Genomic DNA, 16,723 nt, shown 5'->3' with positions numbered 1-16,723 from the left:
ATCAGAAGATCAGCCTGTAAATGTAGAAGATTCCTTTATAGCACTGAGGCCCCCGGGGGCCTCAGTGCTATAAAGGAATCTTCTACATTTACAGGTGCTGTGCTTTCTGCTTTGATCTACAATTTCAAGAATTCAGAAAAGACTAGATTATTTGATCTGTTGATTGGATCTCTTATTAACTTTTACAACTCTACAGATAAGGTCAGTCACATCCCCGCTGTCTTGTTGAACAAAAAGAAGTCAGAGCTTCCCGGAAAAGAAAAAGAAAAGAAAAATCAGGAAATTAATTCCGACTTTGTTCCCTTCTTAGCATTCTGTCATCGCAGAAGCACATAATCAGGATTGTCCTGTAACCATGTTACCACAAGACTTTCAAAATAAAACGTACGGCGAAAAAACAACCTGAACCCTCCGAGCTCAAAGTAATCATGTAAATCAACCCGATTCTGAGCTTAATGGAACTGATCAAATGGAACACTACACAACCTTGAGATGCTTTATATGGAGACGCTCCTTGGTTGCCATGGTGACGTGTTTGGGATCATTGTTACAGTGGAGCACGTAGGCTCAACGTTGTGGAAGGAAGGAGGTTTTTGCCCAAAATCTCTCCATTCATGAATCCATTCATCCTTTCCTTCTGTGGATCAGTCGTTCTGTGTCCTTTGCAGGAAAACAGCCCCAAACCATGATGTTTACACCCCCATGCTTCACAGTGAGTCTAACGCTCTTGGGATGGCACTCGGCATTCTTCTAACTACAGAGTGACGTTCGTGCCAAAGAGTGTTCCATTTCGGTTTCTGATCACACGACCTTCTCCCTATCCTCCTGTGGATCATCCAGAAGGTCTCTGGAGAACTTGAGGCGGTTCTGGACTTGTGCTGGTTTAAGCAGGAGGACCTTCAAAGAACTACGGGATCTGAATCCATGATAACATAGTGTGTTACTACAGTAACCTTTGTTAGCTCTTTCCGGGCCATTGACCAGTTCCCAAGTGTAGTTGTGGGCTGTTTTCCTCACCGATCATTGGTTCTCCACCAGGTGAGATCTTTGCTGGAGCTCCAGGTGGAGGGAAATTGTCAGTAATCTTGTATTTCTTCCATTTTCTAGTATTTGCTCCAGCAGTTGATTCCTTCTCATCAAGCCGTTTTCTAATTGCAGATTAGTTCATTCCAGTCTTGTTCAGGCCTACAATCTGGTCCTCTTTGGTCTTGGTAGAGGGGTTGCAGTGTGACTGCTTAAGGGTTTGGACAGGTGTCTTTAAACAGACGACGAATTCAAATAGGTGATATCAATACAGGAGGATGGGAGAGCGTCTTAAAGAAGAAGTAACAGTTCTTTGAGGAACAGAATGAATTCTTATTTGGAGGAGAGAAATACCTATTTTCTGCACCATTATACAAATAAATTGTTTAAAAATAAAAAAATGTATTTCCTGGATTGTTTTTTTTTATTCTGTCACTACAAGTTCAGAGTTTCTTTCTATGATGAACATGACAGACCAAACTTTGCTATTAAAATGAAACAACTTGGATGCGTTTGATTGCATTTCATTCCTACAAAGGCTGTGTTGATAAACACCAGAATACATTTAGCATTTTTGACTCGAATGTGTCTTTTTGCTGCTTTTGCTTTAGTTGGTTCACTGGCAAACTCAAAACTTTAAAAACCCAAAAATATCTTTTCTTCGTCACTCCAGAATGAGCTGATAGCTTTACGTTTTCAAACGTTGGCACATTGAGAACACAGCCTTCGTGCCATGCTGCTGCTGTTACAGAAATGAAAAGTGTCTTCTCCAAATCAGACAGATTATTGTGCATAATTCATGTAAAGTAGGGGTGTATCGATGAATTGGTGAACCGATTTCTATTCCTACGATCCAACCAGACTGATCTATCCGAGGCAAGATGTTAATCGAAAAACCGAAACCATTAAAAAATCGTTTCAAAATGAAATAAATTGATAATTGATATTGGAAAATGCCACCAGGATTGAGGTATGATAGGTTCATTTTACTATAACATAAAAACAATCAAGTGCATCACAGCAGACAACACGTATGTGACGGGGTCACGGGGCTGCTGGAGCCTATCCCGGCCACTTGTGGGCGAAGGCAGGAGACACCCTGGAGAGGTCGCCAGTCAGTCGCAGGACTCCACACGTGAGCATGTTCACATGTGAACGCACATGTGATGTCAGAAAAAACGGATCGGTCCATCATTCCAGTCCAACGTGTGGAAACACTTGGAATTTAGCAAAGTCATGTGACCATCCAGTGTCTAGAATGTTCTAAGAATGTTCCCTTTGGATTCTTTGGATCTGGAAAAACAACAGTGGACTGAACTTTAGGAAACTAGAATTCATGTTTACTTGTTCGTTTGGACACATATTTAATTTACACTTGATGATCTTGTAAAAAAAACAAGGAATCTGGAAAACTTCACTGTTCGGTACCAGGTTTTTCTCTCTGAGTCCCACTGGTTGAAGTTCTGGATGAAGATGTTCTGGATTGATCTTTGGTCAGTGAATTGGAATTGTTCAAAATGGATCGATATTACCTATGAGTTCCCGTCAATGCAGTCAAAGCATGGAGACTTGCACAACAAAGGGAAGGTGGGCAAGGCTGTACATCGGCTCTCACTCCAATCACCCTGACTTCCTTCCCGGTACTTTGGACTTGGCCTTCAAAAAGTAGTCAGCTAAGGGAATCTGTTCTTTGGGGGATCTATTTAACGGCCCCAAATTATGGACAAATATGATGTGTCAAGGAACGATTTGTTCCGGTATTTCCAGATCAGAGACTTTATTTTCAAGGATACTTCACTGTTGGCTGAAGTGAGAGTCACACAGATGGAAAACTGCTGCTCCTTCGTCAGGGAGCGGCCTCCATCGGAGCCTTTTATGCTGCCCTGGAGAACTGCTCCAATGCTAGTTTTCGGATACGGGTTGAAGGGGTCTGGGAGAAGCAGCCTGGTGTTGGAATAACAGAAGAGATGTGGGAAGATATTTGGGATAATGGAAGGAAAATAACAGTGTGTAACCGGACAAGAGCAATTCAACTAACGATTCTACATCGAGCCTCTCCAGATACAGAAAGGATGCCTCTCCATTCTGTCTCTAATGTAAGATGGAGATCGCGATCTCACTCATTATTTCTAGTCTTGTACTAGGACACAGAATTACTGGAGAAATGTCTTACTCGAAATGTGGAAAATTCTGAAAGAGGACATTAAGTTTGACCCAGTTTCTCTGGTTCTTGGCCTTCACAGCAGTAGGATTACTAACATAAATCATAAAAGGCTTTATAACATATTGGCATTCTGTTTTACAAAAAAACATCCTTCAGAACTGGAGTAATCCTTGTGCTATCCTAGGCACTTCAACCTTGGGAGTTGGGTCATCTGGACCCCACTAGACAGTGCTCTGAACCTTTTTCCTTCAATGATTTGTGATCTTCACTGGTGTCCATGGATTACATGAAATCTTTCCACCTTTATCCACCTTTGTCATGGTAGGGAGACCATGTCAATGGAAGGACCGGGTCATAGGATATTAAGGACAAAAACCCCTCAATTTCTGAATGGCAGAGAACGTTATTGGAATTTATTCCTCTGGACCGCTTGACTCCTCTCTCACACTCCAAAACTGATCTTTTTAGGAAAACTTGGAGGCCCTTCCTTGACTACATTAATGTGAACATCTCTGCCATCATGATAAGAGCATTTGTGCAGAAGTGTACGTTCTTTCTATTCTATTAGATTTTATTTATTCACTTTATTGCACATTCATCCAGACTCCCTTTGCATTGTTAATGGACTGTGCTGGAAACGCTTTGATGTGCCCGACTCATCGACTCGTCTTATCTGGAATTGGTTTGTCTTTTCTCCGGCTGCCAATTTTATTTTTTCTGTATTATTGGGATATAGGGTTGGTTTTCCTTTCTGCTTGTTTGCTTTTGCTTATGTCTTCCTATGTACTGTTTTGTTGTGTATGTGGTTATTGACAGAAAATGAAAAATAAAAGTTATAAAAAACAAAAGAAATCATTACAGCCCTAATATGAAGTTATTTGCGTCTTTATAGATGCAAGTGGAAGCTGTCTGATTGATTTTACGTCACACCAGCAGAGCCTTAAACTTACTGAACTTTTAAAATATAAAGCTCTTCTAGAACATCTTTATTTTCCAGTCATTTTTAATCATCTGATCAATTATGGAGAAAGTTTGGCATCATATGTTCTAACAAAACTCATCATTATTTTGTGAAAAAGATTTGCTGGCTGATTTAAAAAGTTTTCTTCTTTATTTTTATTTTTTTAGAAACAATCTAACATTTTTTGGGAAAAGATGAAAACAAAAAACCTCCGAACACTTTCAGGGCTTTTAAGGAACTGCGTTTTAATAATAGCTGGTGACATTTCATGATTTCTCAGGAACCGAAATAACGCGCTGAGGCTGTAACATCACAAAGGAAACGGATATGAGGCGTTTTTTCACAAAAGTTGTGCAACATTTTCCCATATTTAGGATGACGTGTTTCGGCTCCGTGTTAGTTCCAAATGGGCCTCAGTGGTCTGAATGCATCTCAGACTGAACCTGGAGCAGCGTGGGCTGCAGGCCAGAGAGTTCCCAGCCCCAATCTAAATATAGGTGTCACAGCTCAGAGGGCCCCATTGATGTGAGAAATATAAAAACTGCCTTGTCTGCTGTGACACCACACCCAGACGTGTTAGCAGGGTCCACCGCCTTTGGCCTGCTGACATCATGGCTGTAACCAGAAGCCCACACCCGCCCAAATATGGAGATTTTATGGCAGGGAATCGTTTTCCCGCTGCTGGTTGTCTCCATTTTCAGAGGACCTGCTCACCTGCACTTTGCAGGAAAGCAAAGCAATCAACGATGTGGCTGTTGACGTCACTGCTGCACGCGAGCTTCAGTCTTTCCAGCCGTTGGATCAAAGTCTATCAGTTTGAGGAGGAAGATTTCTGGGAAAACAAGCATCTGCTGGACTCTTATCACACTTTATGATGTTTTATCTTCTTTTGTTCATTGTCTCTGGAAAAATCCAGGGCTGTGACATGTCCGTAGGGTCTTGACCTCCTATTTCTGGAAGCATTTTGTGTATTTTATTCTGGCCTTTTACTCAATATTTTAATAAAACGTTTGCAGCAAAATGTGGTGGTCATTGTGACCTTTTATTCTTTAATACAAAGCATGTCAATAAAGTTTTGGGCTTATCGTTTTATTTAAATTTCTCTAAATAAGCTCCAATTATGTTGGCTATTTTTAGAAAGGGTCTGCTTCGCCCAACAGTGATGTAACAAAGCTTCAACTGTAGGTAGTACAGTAGTTTTACTCTGCTGCAAGTGAACCTGCGCCCTTGTGGGAGCTCTCGCCGTCTCATTGGCTAACGCGCCTGTCACTCACAGCAGTTCACCGATGTGATTGGGTAGCGGCACGCTAGGTCGTTTCTGATTGGTCTGCTTGACGTCAGTCAGGGCGACGTCCTTGCGTCGCCTAAACGTCTGATGAACCCGACGGGTGTCAGGAAGCATCGCTGCTCATTTCATATTTTGTTGCGACAAAGACGAGAGAAGCGCTCGATTTTTGAGAGTAAAAGATTAAAAAGGAGAAACTAAAATGTTGTTTTATTATTTTTGCTTTTGTTCCCGGCGCCACTAGAGGACTTTTGTTATGATTTGGCGCTGATGTCGGTCTGATGTTTACTGTTAGGTTTCTCTGACTTCCTCTGGTGCCTCCAGCCCCCAACTGCCTAAATTTTAGGCAGAAAAAAAGGAAATTTTCTTTCTCTTTTTTCTCTTTTTTTGTACTGGGTCGTGGCCGGCGACACGCCAAAATTGACTCTGGAGCAGGACACGGAGGTAGGTCGCAATTTATTCCTAAACAGAACCTTTAATCTGAAAGCTGCTTCCATTGATGCTGTCTGAACAGAAAAGAAAGACCCTTTTAATGGGAGAAAAGCAAAACAGCCTCCTTTTCCATTGAACCCTCAGCTGCTGAAGGGTTTCCCACCGGCACTAATTCCAGTTCTGAACCACCACCGTGAGTCAGTCGGGCTCGAACAGCCGTCGTTGTGTCCGTTAGTAGTCGGGGATGGAGCTGGGCAGGCGGCTTATCCTGGATGGAGGGTGAGGGTCAGGCTCGGTGTCTTCAGATCAACCAAGCAGGATGCTGCGTAAAACACTAAACATCGGAATTATGCAGAACTGCTGTTTAGAATTTAAGTGTCTTTTAAAACAGAATGTTAAAGGAATAACTCATCCCTCATGTTTTAATTACAGTATCCTTAAATGTCTCTTTGTTTGGACCAGTGATATCGGATTCCAGAAGCTTCCATCCATGCTAATGCAAGAAAGTTTTTTTGAAAGTCGCAGCAAGCGAGATTTGTAGATCAACCCCCCCCACACACGCACATAGATCACACACACTGAATTATGGGTAAAATTTAAGGTTGCCCTGTCTCAAAGTGTACCTTTTACTTCACGTCTCAGAAATGACCCTAAGGGTTGTCTTGTTCGTAACCCTAATCGTCACAAAACCTTTAACGGGGGATGAGGTTTCAGTTTTGGTTGTCTCGGTGAAATTCATACGCACGCCTGGCGTCCTGCTTAGCAGAAACTCTTATCAACCATAGAAGGCGGCTTACTTCTGGCTCTAACCAAATGAGGTCAATTCAGTTGACGCTTTTTCGCAATACGAACGCCGCCATGTTGAAGCCAAACGATCCCAGTAAGCAGTTATTGATCAGAGTCAATCTGAGTCATTGTTTCTATGGCAACCACTGTCCAGTCAGGAGTGAGCCTGTTGGACGTCCACACCCCTTCCACTTCAAAGCAGGCTTGGGAGAATCTGTCAAACGTTGGACGTGGGGGCCAACAGGCACCACATGCTTTCATTGAGGCTTTCCGAATGGCCAGACAAAATATCATGAGAAAAGAGGATTGGAGCGCGAGGGCGGATGGGTCACTCAGTCCAGTTCCCATGTGCAGTCAATGGCAGAGACACACCATATCTCGTGGATTTATCAGGATGCGGGGGAACTGTTTATTGCTGGGATGGACGGCAGAGTTGTTTCCCGTTCCAAAAATACCTGACAGCAGTGGATGCAGTTTATTTTAGTCAGAGGGATCCCTTCACAGCTTTATTAGACTGTTCCCCTAAATCAGTGTTTTTCAAACTTTTTTGAGCAAAGGCACACTTTATCCTTGACAAAAATCCTGCGGCACACCAGCATCCAAAAATTGAAAAAAGGAGAAACTCTATAGTCTGTATTGATGTACAGTCCCTCTGCAACCTCACATGCATTTTTATGATAATTGTGGCAGAAAAAATTGGAAGTTGCATCTGTTTTTTCTAAAAGATGTAATAAAAGTTAAGTTAGTTTTCAGTAATAATTTTCAATTAAATTATTTGAAAATATACCCTGGTAGTTGTTTTACCCTTCAGTTTATTAAACATGCAATTTTATGTAACCTCACAAAAAACCAATATATTCTTTCTAAAGAGTGATTTATTTTTTAAACATTTATTTCAATGTTAGTGCAAAGGCAACTGTAATTTTTGAACAAATATATGATCACAATATGCTTGAAAATTTTATACTAAATAACAAACATTATATTTATGTTTTCTGTAGCTACACAAAAAGTGAACATGTTGTGTTTGCTGTGGTTTCAAGACGTTTAACAGGGACAACTCATTGTATGCTGAGACGCTGTCATTTTAACCCAATGCATCATGGGAAATGTAGTGCAAAAACTGCCACAGATGGCAGACAGACTCTCTTGTCTGAGCTTCATTGTTTTGTTCACTTGTTCCACGGTCTGACACCAGATTCTGTGGAAAGCTACACCGCTAAAGACGAGCTTTATCTGGAATTTTTGTTAGAACTGAGAGACTTTATGAGCAGAATCTGAAAAAGGAAGTGAAGACTTTAACCACTTCTGATTGGATGTATGATTAACCCCTCCAAGAATGATTGGTGGAGACGGTTAAATGAAAACAGAGCTGAAGCTGCAGCTAAATCACGGTACCGTGTTACTTATCAAAGTGTCTTTAATACAATCAAATAAACACAAAGAAAAAAGTATTTTAATATCTTTCATATTCCTAACTACTCAGTGTTTTATCAGGGCCTGTTTGGATGAACACAGAGCTGAAAACTGCCTGAAATCAGTTAATGAGGGTAATTTCCAACGGCACACCTGACCATCTCCCACGGCACACTGGTTGAAAAACACTGCCCTAAGGTGTGTACTGTACCAAGTGAAAACGTTTTAACTCAAATTTGAAAAAAATGATATAAATAAAATATCAGAAAAGAAAGTGTTTAGTTTACAAAGTTCCCCACTCCAGTGTTTCTATGCTTTGACTGTGAACTAAAAACCCAGTCGGCCCAAGGGAAGATTGTTCTCTTTTAGGGAATTCCTCTAGGAGGAGATTTGGATTCAACAAACCGCTAACCCTAACCCCAACCCCAACCCTAACAGTAACCCCAACCCCAACCCCGAACCTAACCCCAACCCTTACCCCAACACCAACACATAAAGGCTACACTCCTTTTGACATACCGGAACTTTTTCACTGTTTGCACAATCAACTCGAATCAGCTGATTCTTATGTGGAGATAAGCGCCTTTTCATTTTGGTTTTGCATCGATATGCAATGGTGCAAAGCCAGTTTTCTCTGCAGTAGGATCACCTGCTTTACGTTGTGTAAATGGTTGAAACATTATCGTCGTCAAAAGAATGTCAACATTAGAGCTAAAGCTCTTGTGTTAAAGGGTTACGGATTTTAAAAAGTGAAAGATTTGATTAAAGAATGATACAAGATACAAACAAATCACACTTTTTAATGAACAAATATATGAGGGGTATGTTAAGAACAATTTCTTTTCATGGAAAGAAAAAATATTCTTGCCTCAAAACTTTAAAGTAAGCTTTGTTTCTGTAATGTTCTTTAGAGCAATATTCTAAAATCCTCCAGGAGGTGTTGCCTCCATCTCAATTCACGTTGGTCGTGTTACATTAGCAGGTGAAATGAGGTAAAAAGTTTCTCGATGTCATTTTATGGGCTTCTTCTGGTGAAACTACATCCTTGTTTTGGAACCAGAGACACTTCAGAACACAATTGTTACCAATAAAGTTTAAAAAGATTGGACCTGCGGGCTGATAGAAGCAGGAGAAACTGCCCTACTTCTCACCCCTTACATGGTAACAAAAAGCCAGTTCCTTCTCGGTCGTCATCACATTTGTCCCTACCGACAAATACCCAAAGAATCTCATTTTTCCTGTTTGGGGCAAATTGGGCGGCTGATAAGGTCCACCGCCTCGGTCGCTCTCATTGTTTCAGCGTTTTTCCAGCTGATGGTGACAGAAGAGAAATTCCAGACCAAAAAGAGTTAGAACTTTGGGTCGCACAGATTAACGCCCATCTGTTTTGATACCTGTCTTCAATGGAAGTCCAGCTCAGATGTGTTGTGTTAGGGTAGTGCGTGGTGGAGGAAAACAGCAGACAGAGGCTCGCTTTCACAGCCGAAAAGGCTTCCTGCACAGCCCTCTCAGGGTGGAGGCTGTTGACAGTCACCAACGGAAGAATTTTACACCAAACTCAGAGATCCTTTTATGGGAGAAAAGAGACTTCTTACAAGAAACAGTCCTTGGTTCTGGTGATTCAACATGCGGTTTTACCCTATAGAGCCATACATATGAACTCTCTACACCGTCTTTTTGATCAGTAAAATTGCTCCATAACTCCTTCTAAAACTTCAGACTCATTCAGTTCTTGGGGTTTACTTTTTTTTTTTTTGCCACCAGTTGCTCAATCGTAGTTTTCATGGTTTCAGGTTTTGACTGTTAAATTTAGTGCTTCTGCCCTTTAAAAAGCCAGTTTGCTTTTCTACAGCCTCCCTTGTTGGTGCTCCTGAGTGCCGGTTCTTGTTTGTTAAGCTGAAGGGTGGATCTGTTTACCTTCAAGAGGAGCTGAATCTCCTCAGGTGCTGCTAGAAAGCCTGCTTTGCTCAGCTGGGAAGCAACTGTTCAGGTGACGACTTCACCGGTTTGCTTACAGCTGGGAAAGGATGGGAGGAGCTTAAAATAGTCATGTTCTTGTTCATGTTACAGTATTATGAGTAGGGGGAGGGTTTTCCACACTGTACAGCTATGTTCACAATGTGGGTTTAAGTGACCACTTTCAACGAAAAAACAATGTAAACGTGCTTATATGTGTGGTTTGGGCTATGCAAGTTTCTACGACCGTTTTCGGGCTCCAAGTACAAAATGTGCGTCCATTGAACATGTGTTGAAAGTTAAACCAGGTTGAACTTTGACAGGGATTTGACGTTGGTAGTGACCTATGGATGGAGCCCTTTCAATATCAGGGACGTGCCAACCGTTTGAAAATTGGTCATGGAGGAGAAATTAAGAATTGCGGTTTTTGCCCCACTGGAAATGTGTGACGCCAAGTCTTTCATATGTCGGAATAGAGCTGGGAAAGAAAAAGCCTGGAGCAAGATTCACCAGATTTGCACTGTTTGGACATTTTGCACCAAGAATCCTCCAACTGTAGGTGGCAGGCATGCGCTAGTATCAAGTAGAGTCCGGCGTGAACGGCATATACTAAACGCGGAAGTCGTTGGCCTCTGACGTGTCTATGCGTCAGAGTGAAAGTAGCTTAACAGAAATCTGTTCACAGACATTTCTAAAGGGTTTCTGGACTAGCTTAGTGTTGAAAGTAGACCTGCACAATAAATCGCAAATTTATCGTTATCGCGATATTAAGATGTGCAATGCGTACATCGCAAAAGGCGGTGAAAATTGCAATAAATGATTTTAATGTGCTAAAACAATCTTATGGCAGCTTGAAGTATTTAACAAACCAAATAAACTCCTTTATACATTTGACCAATTGGATGGACTCCTTTACATCATTGACCAATCAGAAGGAGCTCTTATGTTAGATGTTCAACTCCTATGTAGACGAAGGTCTTTGGAGTATAATTTAAGTAATGTTGACTCTTATTTGAATTAAAGTGTTGCAGTGAAATGGAAATGATTTATTTAGTTGTTTTGCTATTGTTTCATTTATTTCAAGTTATATCGTCAATATTGATCACTAGTAACAGAAATCGCGAGTTCCGCTTATTTGGTACAGCTCTAGGTGAAAGGATAATTATGAGACTAATTCTCGATAATAAATGATTATGTTGGAGCTCTGCTTGTTCACATCTGTCATCCACATCTGGATTTTTACATAAAACCTAAAATGCAACTCTATTACCTAACCAAAGCATTTAATTGAACTTGAAACTTTTTCGGTTTGGCTACGTTTTAATTTAGAAAAGTCGATTGCTCCATTGGCGGAGCTGGTTGGATGTTAATTTAAGGTGGACATGCTTCGTCTGGGTTACGCAGAAACTATAGCTGTTAAATAAACCATATTCCCCTTGTGCTATCCTAGGCCCATTAACGTTGGGAGTTGGGTCGTCTAGACCCACTAGGCAGTACTCTGAACCTTTTTTCTTCAATGATTTGTGATCTTCACTGGTGTCCATGGATTACATGAAATCTTTCCACCTTTATCCACCTTTGTCATGGTCGGGAGAACACCTCAATGGAAGGATTGGGTCATCTGGACCCCATAGGATAGCACAACGGTTATGCATAGAATACAAAATGAAGTAAAAATAAATAAAAAAATTTGCCCAACTAAAGAAATAATCATAACCTTACCGAAAAGCATTCATTTATGTTGTTTTTTGAGAAAAACACACAAACAAGAATTCAGTAAACGAAGTCTGTCACATTTTTTAAAAGTACTTTCTTTTCAGGTGGTCTCAGGTGAAGGTGGATTCATTTCACCACACGTCAGTTTGCCCTCCTCACAGGCTTCTGCAGCATTTTTCAGTGGGACTGTTTGTTATTCAAAGCAGGGTGGTGGTGGTGGTGGGGGGGGGGGGGGCGTCTGTCGCCTGATCTGCTCAGTGGAGCGACGACTCTGACAGGAAGTGAGGCGTGGTTCAGTTTCAGGTGAAGTGTTTTCCCCCTGCAGACAGTCTGCACGTCCCGCTCTGATGCTCCTGCCGCCGGTGCAGCGGGATGCCTCCTCTTAGAGCCATATTCAAACAGTCTGCTTCGCATGGCCTCTCATCCTCTCAAAACATCCCCAGGGATGGTTTTCATAAAGTTTGCATCAGCCTGGATGGACTCTGAGGCAGCAGGCGCGTACGCACAAACACATGTCGAGGTAAAGTCCTCGCTGATCTGTCTCCTTCCAAACAAAACAACACAGGACGTTTCTTGTTGTGGGGCAGTTGGGGCTAAAATGGGAAAACGGACCAACGAATAGACCAAACATGGCTGGTATCTCTGAGCTGGACATCTTTTTAATCTCTTTGTGAGTTAATCATTCCTGCCGTCTCGCTTCCTTGTGTTACATAAATACGTTCATAATCTGATCTTGTTAATAATCAGTTAATTAAAGAAAGCCTAAATAAACTTCTGGTGCTTGTCCTTTGAAGTCCCACTGCGATCAGCTTTTGATCTATTTTAAAAGCGTTCCCAGCGATCTTTTTAATTACAATGATGCCGTTTTTAGCCAAAATCTAAAAACCTGTGTTGTTTTCTAGGACATAGTTTCTGCAGAGCGGCAGGAGTTCATTAGAAATTCACCTCTGAGTTATGGGCGGGACCGTTGGAGCAGAGTAAGCCTGCCCTCATTTCCCAATGACTCCTTTGTTTACACATTCACCAGCTAGCTTACAGCCCCTCACACCCCCAGCCTGTCATTACCAGTGCAACAGAAATGGTGAGCAATGTTGAAGCAGAGTCCAACTCAGGCGAGGAAAACGAAGACGTTCATGGATCTATTTGTCTGCAAGTGGATGATCAGAATGGAGAGGAGCAGGGAGTTTATGGGCCGCCCGCCCAGTGTGTTTTCTAATCTTCTTCAAAATGCATTCTTTTGTCTGTTTCTGCATCACACGATTTGAGTAAAAATACAATTTCAGGCTTAATTTTCTTTGTGTGCCCTCCACAAGAACATGCTAAAAACACCAAAACCATCATTTGCATCGGAGCGGGTCTTTAAATCTTAGCAGTATTTGCTTAATTTCAGTAAGACGTCCTTCTACATCCCTATAAGGTTTTGTTTTTTTCCCCCTCTGGATATGGACTAGACTTTTTAGACTTAACTTGTTACAGGACAATTAAAGATACAGGACAATGAAAAACAGATTAAAAAACAGCTTCTATCCAAGAGCCATTGTGAGCTTAAACGCTGCTAAATAAAGTTAATTTATTAGGGAAGTGTGCAATAGCTCGAGAAGGTGTAACCTCCTTTTTATATTTTTGTATATTTTTTACATTTTATCTTATATTGTATTATATCGCAGTTTTTTTTTAATTTGACTTTTGACGGAAGAATTGCACTGTAATTTCGTTCTACATGTACAATGACAAAAAATATATTTCTATTTCTATTATGTTAAGTAATCAAACTTTTGTCCTCTCTTTAGTTTCCTTTTATTCCTCTGTTTTACCTTTTCCGTCCGTTCACAGCTGATTTCAGATGCTCACATATCTGAACGTTCATTTCTCTGGAGACTTCATTGCTCTCTTCAGCTTTTCTTTCCAGCCACTTTTAGGACAACAGCACATTTTTGCCTCTAAAAAGGAACAGGCTCAAACGTACGTCTGCCCTGACGTCAGCATGACTCTCAGCCATTCGTGCCTTCTTCAAACCCACTGAATCCCTTTCTAAGGCTCATTGGGTTGCTGGAGCCTATCCCCGCTTATGGAAATTATTCAACTGTCATTTTGCTCAGCAACAGGTGGCATTTAAAGCCATTTAAAAATACTGTTGAAACTAGGGCTGCACGATATGAGGAAATGTCGCAATATTAGTGATTAATATTGCCATGACGATATAACTTGCGATAAATGAACCAATAGCAAAAACAACAAAAGAATTTCCATTTCACTGCAAAGGTTTAATTTAAATAAGAGTCAAAATACCTTAAATTATTCTCCAAATATGACCCGATCCGATTGGTAAAACGGATAAAGGGATTTATTCAATTCATTAATAGTTCAAGTTGCCATAAGATTGCTTTAGCACATTTAAGGTTTACCATTTATTACGATCTGCGCCGACTTTTGCGATATGGATATTGCGAAGCTTCAAAATTGCGATAACGATAAATTTGCGATTAATTGTGCCGGCCGTTGCAACCCTTGCACATTTACACAAATATACATAACATTTCACATATTTACAGTACTTTTTATATATAATACGATATAATATTTCTTACTTCAAGTGAAGTCAATAAATAATTTTCCTCAACTATCCTTTTGTTTGAAATCTATGTCCTCCCACTGTGTTTGAGGTAGCGACATCATTTTATTGGATGAAGTTTTAAAATGTAATGAAGTGGGGCAATAGAGCAACAATACAATTTTTGACACCCAAAATAGCATTGAAATTTTATGTACCCTCTACAAAAAATGTAACTCCCCAAAGCTCTTTAAACTATTTATATTTCATAAATGATATATTTTTTAAGTTGTATTATTTAAATTCAGGCTTACAAACGCATATTGACCAGTTAATACAATAAAAGTGTCTGTGTGTGTGCGTTTGTGTGTGTGTGGGGGGGGGTGTCGGCACTGTTTGTCTTTTCATCTTGTTTTTAAATTTTATTGTATTTTATGCACAGCACTTTTTTTCAAAGTTTATTTGGAAGTTAGCCTGATAAATATCTGAGAAAAACTCATTTAGCTAATGTTGCTTTTAAAAGTAAGCTAGTTTCTTTAGGTAGTTTTGGTATTTCCTTTTTTTTTAACCCATAAGAACCCATGGTGATATCAAAAATGGACTATGTGGTCCACTTCGTGTGTGGTAAAATACAAATAATTTTATCTTTTTAAGAAAAAATGGGCCTGGGTTTCTATGGGTTAACAGAATTTTCCAATAAGCCTAATAGTCTTAACAGATTTTGATGTTGTCAACACCAATGTAGCGCCTTAGCTAGTTTTGGCCTTTCCACTTTTTAAAAGCTAATTTGGCACATATAAACAGATGGATACAAACATAAATAGAATAAAAAAGGGGTTTATCCAAATAAACTCCCTGTGTGTCAAAAGATCCAGAACCCTTGTTGTAACAGTAACATCTGTCCAACACAAGAGGCCTTCAGCTCTTGTCTGTCTGCTCAGCTGCTGGACAGGGCAAGTAAAAAAATAAAATAGATGAAACTTTCCTAATCTTTGGGTTACGCTAGCTTGTTTAGCTAATTTCGGCAACCATTTTGGTCCTTAGCTTGTATAGTTTTTCTTTTTCCAATTATTCATTATCTTCAGGTATATTCAATAACGACATAGGGTTTTGGCGTTGGCCGCAATGTTGAAAATCTGCTTTATCTTGTAGTATTTGTTTATCATAACCATATACCATCTGCTTAACTTACCAGGAACGTTTTGGTACTCTTCTAAACAAACTGCAGTCTGTAAAAAAAATATAAATATCAGATGATTGTATTACACTTAAGTTATAGGGAAGTACAGGCTCAGAATATTCCCAGTTTCATTATTTGTTTAGCCCAAAAAGTTGTTGTTGTTAGTGTTCAAATCCCGGCTGGGCTCTTTCTGTGTGGAGTTTGGAGTTTCCTCGTCCAGTTCCACAAAAGCTGCATAAATTGATTCGTTTTATCCCAAATTGTGTAATTGTGTGTCCCCGTGATTAACAGCCAAACCTTCCAGAGTGTACAACCATCTTCACCCAAGAGCTGGGATAGGCTCCAGCAACCCATTGCCCCCAAAAGGGATTCAGTGAGTTCAAAGAAAAATGAATAAGTATTATAAGATCCTTTAAAAATGACATGGCCTGAGCATTAAAGCAACGTGAAGAGAAAAAGCTTCATAAAGCAGCTAATATGAAGTCGGACATGCCGAGTGAGTTTCCAAACACTCCAGTGTGGAAAGGTTTCTTTTACTACTGCACCAGATTAACACCATTTTGTTTTTTATGTTTGGGATACTTGTAAAAACGCAGCCTTTTTGATGCTACAGAACACCACTGCCTCTGTAATGGTCCACACTATGGCAGGCACTGATAGTGAGCCACGGTTGTTAACCCTCTTAAACCTTTTAAAAGCAGTCTGGGGTACTTAGTGCTGCCCACAGGAACACAGGAATGGTGCTGCTTATCTGAGGTTTTATTTGCCACCTACAGTTTTGTGTCAACACCAGCTTAGCTTTTCCTTTGGTTCTGTTTTATACTCTAGAAACGCAAAAATAAAAATCATGTATATTGTATAATTCCTCTGGGAGAAACCCCTACAGAGCCTTCATCTGCCCTCACAGGAAGAGCTCGTCTCTTTGGTTGAGCTCACTCTGTCTGCTTGTCTGGAGTTTCGTCCTCTTGAGACTCGCTTGTATCCACACGTCCATTGTCCTTTTTGAGGCTTTGATGCAGCCGATTATGGTAAACACACAGCCTCGCAGGTCTCTGCACAGTCTCTGTGAGTGCCTGTGGAAACACATCTGCTATAAATTCACGTTAGATTGGATCTGAAGGCAGTTTAGCCTTTTTAGTGGCTCCTGCTTAGGATCCTCTTTTATGGAGCCAATGCTGTGAAATTTATGGGTTCATACATCAGCCAAAAACCTTACGCTCCTTCCTTGTGTCTATTATAAAGGCTTTAACAGC

The 16,723-nt window shown here is 40.5% G+C and overlaps 1 protein-coding gene across 1 annotated transcript in view; it reads left to right on the top strand.

Annotated features, from left to right (window-relative positions):
• The first annotated feature begins 5,526 nt into the window (after positions 1-5,526).
• The window catches only part of stk38l (serine/threonine kinase 38 like), a 30,426-nt gene continuing 19,229 nt past the window's right edge, over positions 5,527-16,723 (top strand). The window contains exon 1 of the mRNA XM_011490887.3: positions 5,527-5,877. The gene's annotated coding sequence lies outside the window, so the exon portion shown is untranslated. The remainder of the gene's footprint in view (positions 5,878-16,723) is intronic.

This window comes from Oryzias latipes, chromosome 23 (genome assembly GCF_002234675.1).
Source record: "Oryzias latipes chromosome 23, ASM223467v1".
In the NCBI taxonomy this organism is placed as follows: domain Eukaryota; kingdom Metazoa; phylum Chordata; class Actinopteri; order Beloniformes; family Adrianichthyidae; genus Oryzias; species Oryzias latipes.
Note: the sequence above shows the minus strand (reverse complement) of the source record. Positions and strands in the feature narration are given on the sequence as shown.